Here is a 5,704-nt window from a genome sequence, read left to right on the forward strand (position 1 = left end):
GTGAGCAGAGATCAGTGAAGGTCTCAGATGCTGGGGTGGAACAGCAGAGAGAAAAAGATAGATAACCACGTTTTTGTATGTAAACAGAGGTCCTTCACTCTGGAAATGCTGGCTCGTAACGGAACTGCATCTTGGTTTATTAATGCTGTGGAACTACGTGGACAACAGAAACATCCAGAATCGTAGAATGGTTTGGATTGCAAAGGACCTTTAAAGCTCCTCCAGCTCCAACCCCTGCCACGGGCAGGGACCCCTTCCACTAGAGCAGCTTGCTCCAAGCCCCTGTGTCCAACCTGGCCTTGAGCACTGCCAGGGATGGGGCAGCCACAGCTTCTCTGGGCACCCTGTGCCAGCGTCTCAGCACCCTCACAGGGAAGAGCTTCTGCCTAAGAGCTCAGCTCAGTCTCCCCTCTGGCAGGTTAAAGCCATTCCCCTTGGCCTGTCCCCACATCTGACAAGATCACAGCTCTGTGATGGGCCAGTGCTCATCAGATGTGGTTCCTATGTCCAAAGGCCAGTGCTCTCTAAACGGGGGGAGGCTGAGGGAGAGGGAGGGATTCCTTCAATAACCCCCTGAATGCCCCCACTGGGGCACGCATCCCAGTGCCATCCCAGGGCCGTGTCTCTCCCACAGGGACACACAGTTTCAATTTGCTGGTTAGAGTGAACTTTAAAGCAAAAGGACTCGGGGACAAAAAGCAACTGTCCCCCTGGTCCTCCTGAGAAGCCCCTGACCTCAGATGCATCTCCAGCACCTGCTTGGGCTGACATTCACGGTTCTGAGGCTGGCAAAGGCTTGGGTAGATTCTAGCCAACTCAAAATGCCACTTTGTTTTCTAGAGACACCATTTTCCTGTGTTTTAGACAGGCTTACCCTCTGTTACTGAAAAAAGGTCTGTGTGTGATTCAAGGTCAATTTACTGCACAAAGGACTTGGTTTCCTGTTATCAAGCTTAGACTTTCATCAGAATAAACATCCCCTCGCTGCACGTCCTGTAAAGAAATACAAGTAATACGAACAGAATAGATCATGATGTGCATGTAAAAGAAACTGGTACCTTCTCTTTGCCTACCACATCCCCCTTCTCCCACTGGTAAAGTGTTTTCTCAAAGTCCTCCAGGGCAGGTCTTGGGTGTTTTCTCATAAATCACAGCAACACGTCTTGAACTTTCCTGATCTCTGCCGAAGTCCATGTCTTCTCCACAGCAGAGGCCCCCCTTTCAAAAGGTGCTAAATGCAGAGCTAAATCATTAGCTAACCAGACCAGAAAAGGTCAAGAGGCATGCAAAGGGAAGGCACAGGGAATCATGAGCCCTTCCAAAACAAACGCAAAGTGCACAGGGAACAGCTGTATCATTTCTGTTACAACCCAACCACACCATCGCTGTGTTGAATCCACTGATCACAGCTTGACTATCGTAATTCTTCCTCTTTAACATGTAAACAGAAGACAGTCTGGGAGAGCTGGGCTTGTTCAGCTGGAGAAGAGACGGCTCCAGGGAGACCTTAGAGCAGCTCCAGTGCCTGAAGGGGCTACGGAAAACCTGGAGAGGGGCTTTGGACAAGGGCCTGTCGGGACAGGCCAAGGGGAATGGCTTTAACCTGCCAGAGGGGAGACTGAGCTGAGCTCTGAGGCAGAAGCTCTTCCCTGTGAGGGTGCTGAGGCGCTGGCACAGGGTGCCCAGAGAAGCTGTGGCTGCCCCATCCCTGGCAGTGTTCAAGGCCAGGTTGGACACAGGGGCTTGGAGCAAGCTGCTCCAGTGGAAGGGGTCCCTGCCCGTGGCAGGGGTTGGGACTGGATGAGCTTTAAGGTCCCTTCCAACCCAAACCAGGATGGGATTCTGTGAAACTCCAGAGCAAGGTATTTGGAAGAATCAATTCTGCATTAGAACAGTAGGTCATTGATGCTCCGGGAAATGCCACACAGGCACGTCTGGCACAGATGCCCAGGGCAGTGTTTCCTATGGAAAACTCCTGTGAGGCTCTGGAATCTCAGCCTCCGCTTAAAGGAAAGATATACGTGCCAACCTGCCTTAAATTAGCCTTGGAAACTGGCTATGGAAAATGTGCCAGCTCAGATGCAAACCCCTCTTACTTACCTCGTGATGACAACAAAAGCCTGATGAAATTTTACTCATCCATTAACCAAAAAGCCTTTGCCCAGCGCCACACGTGGGTGGGATTCCAGCAGGGTGACATGATGCTTTTGGCAGGAGGATCTTGGCCCCCAAGGATGGCAGCCCTGCGGCATGAGAAACGCAGGCACTCCAACCACAACCACATACTTCACCTGCTGACTCAAGAGGAAGAATGCAGAACCTACAAGAATGAAAATCCCAGCCAAAATCCTCAGATGTTAATCTCACGGAATGGCTCGTCAGGTAAAGATCAATGATTAGTGACTGGTGACAGTACTGCCTGCTTTCTAATCACATTTATAGCAAGGGATAGCAATGGTATTTCACGGGCATCGCTTCAGAAATCCACTGGAGGAAAAGAATCATAAAATCACAGAACCAACCAGGTTGGAAAAGCCCTTTCAGCTCATCCAGTCCAACCGTTCCCAGCTCTGCCAAGGCCACCACTAACCCATGGCACCGAGGGCCTCATCCACACAGTGTGTGAACACTTACTTACACAGTTTTTGGATGCTTTAAATATGATTGCTCAGCTCATGTGGGCAGTGTTAGAGTGTGACTTGTGTATTGCCACCATGGCAAGAGGCCCCTCCACGCTTCCTTGAAGGCCATGGCAAAACTCAAACTCTCTCTTTTGAAGTGTGAAATGACTTTCATTTCTCCTGCTCCTGCAGGTGTTTCATTTCTTCTCCTCACTCTCCTCCCAGCACCAAAAGCAGCCGCAATCAGATGATTTCCTACACTGCACATGGCAATGGAAATCCCAAAAGAATCCTGTCTGCAGGTGAAAACCCACCACTGACACCTCTCTGTAAGATCACTGCACGGCATCAGGGGCTGGGGTTATTTTCTTGTTGAGGATGGGGTATTTAAGGATGTGGTTGAGACAAAGCATTTTCCGTTTGACTTCAGTTTGACTTTCAGTTTGAAACAGAGCTGCTGCTCTTCTTGTTAAACCCCATCCCAGAATCAGGGAACGATTTTCAGAAGCCTTGCCAACCTGTTTCGGCTCGGCAGGTTGAGGATACCCACACTGCAGCTATCAAAGAACTATCATCAAGATAAAGGAAGAAGGGCTCCCCTTCTCCACCGGTTCTCTGGAGATCACCCTTTCCCCTGAGTGAATGTTCCCAATATTCTGTGTTTTAAAGCTGTTTGTAATCTTAATTGCTGCTGGTATCTCTGGGAGATCAAAGGGAGATGGCTCTGATTCTTTGTATTACTCACTGCTCCATTAGCACAAAGCTCCCATATTCACTTATTTGGGTTTAGGAGGTAACTGTCTCCTTTCACTGCACGCACATCATTACTGTAAGCATTCGGGGCCTTGCCAACTGATGCACAGGGGGAGGAGGAGGAGAATCTTTGAAGAAGGCTGTTCAAACATAATTCAGTCTCTAATTGGCAAGGGACCGTTACTAACGAATTGCTCCTGTTTTATGTCAGTAATGAATCAGGTCGATGATGTGTAACATACATTAAGGCAGTTAATGAGTGTTAACTAGAAATGCGACTGAAAGACAAGAAAAAGGGTTTTTTACCTTTCGCTGGCCAAGCAGAATTGCTAATAAATGAAAGGATATGTGTAAGTGGCTTATGTGATTCCAATCTGCAGTGGAAAGACTTTTCTTAGAATCTGATGGTAACCACAAGTTTGTGGGAAAGAGAAATCAGACGCTTACTGTGGCAGTTCAGCACAAGGTACTTCACTTCTAACCAAGCCTGAAATGAAAATGACTACAAGTCATTACCGTAAAATAGCTGATTAGAAGCCAATGTGAAGTGAGACAGTGAGCCTCTGGCCATAGCTACAGCACCAAGACATCGTGCACTCACCTCTGCTGTGGATTTACTCCGTGGTGTCTGTGTGCACACACTTACTATGTGGTGACCCAAGTTAGCTCATTCACTTTCACTGCGGGACCAGACACTTTGCACCTCCCAGCGTGCACCAAGCAAGCTGCACGCCCCAAAGCCTGCATCTAGGAGAAGGAGCAGCCATAATCCCAGTTTGACTCCTAGACACTATGCAACAACACAACAAGGCCTTGGGTACAAGCAGGAGCCTGTGTGTGAAGGAACAGGGGAGACACACAAGCTAGCAGTGCCAGGGCAGAGCCTTCAGGTCATGGCAGGCCCCGAGCTGCATCTTCCTGTGGATATGCAGGCACAAGAGCAAGTATCATTACAAAATCTGGGCAGAAGGAAGAGTTCTGGTTTGCTTTGGCATGTGAACAAACTGGCTTATTAGGCCACAGGTGCAGAAATGAGAACATGGGACTGAAAGTGAGGATAAAATGGAGAACTCTCATGTTCTACAAGTTTTGTGAAATAGGCATCAATGAAACCTGCCAGCCACTGCTGCTCATTGCAGGGTGACTGGACTAGATGACTTCTGAAGGTCCCTTCCAACTAAATCTCTTCTAGGATTTGAATGATAATCCCCACCTCCTGGTAGCTTTTATCTAGACAAGCAAGGAAAGATCACTGTTTCAGCAGTGGGGAAGGTCTCTGATGTCTGGAGCCACCTTTAAGTGCTGCCACAGCAGAAGACATCACCACATAAATGGCAATAGGGAACCAGTGTGTCAAGCGATAGCACTGGTGGCCGAGGTCCTTCAATTAGATGCCCTGGACACTAAAGGTCAGGTACTTGTGGATGAGCCTAACTGCTTTCTAGGGAGCAATCTGACATACACCACAGAAGAAACACTTCACATCCAAAGCCACTGCTGCTCTTTAAGTCCTGAAGTACCTTTGTGTATGGCTGAAACGTCAGGGATGCTGCTATACCCCAGGTGTGTTGCTCTGCTGTACTCCATGGCTTTTATTTCCCCATCACTGTAACACTTGAACACTTCAGGTGATCAATATCACATTGAGAAGAAGGCTCACTACACTCCCTTCTTCACCACTTCATATTGCAATATCTCCTTTGCAATGTGTACAAAGTAATGCACAGGCTTCCCCTGAACAGTTGATATAAAATGTCCAGTTTAGAGCATTTCAATCCACCCACTCCAATAACAACCACTAGGTCTGGACAGAGTGCCTGCCAAGCAACCTACAACTGTAACTTTTGATGCTGCCCTTCTCCTTACCTGTATTTGCAACCATGAGGTACCTTTATTAGGTTTGAAACGTGGTGTATTGCAACCCAATTTCTATCACCCAACGGTCAAAGCCCCTTGGTGCCTGGCGGGTTGCTGGTTTAGAAACAAGCTGATAATAGAGTCATAGCAACATACTTGCAGAGTCATAAAATGAAACACTGAGCATCAGCAGAAGCTAGGTATAGATTACTTTATCTCTGTATTCAATAGAGATAAAAATCTCTCTTTGAGAACAAAATCTATGCCCCGGAAACAGTAGATAGGATGAAGTTAAGCACAACCTAGTGAACCATGAGACCTGTTGCTTGCTGACATTGATACCTCAGAGTTCATCTTGAAACAGAGCCACTAGCTATTGGTGCCATACTGGCAAAGGACAGTGCAACCACAGAGGAGGAAGTTTAGTCAGTGAGGGGGGAGTGGGGGAGACAGAAACAAGCACACAGACACCG

Source organism: Pezoporus flaviventris, unplaced genomic scaffold (genome assembly GCF_033815535.1).
Source record: "Pezoporus flaviventris isolate CSIRO_AGI_PZ_B2104156 unplaced genomic scaffold, CSIRO_AGI_Pfla_v1 ptg000041l, whole genome shotgun sequence".
Lineage (NCBI taxonomy): Eukaryota > Metazoa > Chordata > Aves > Psittaciformes > Psittacidae > Pezoporus > Pezoporus flaviventris.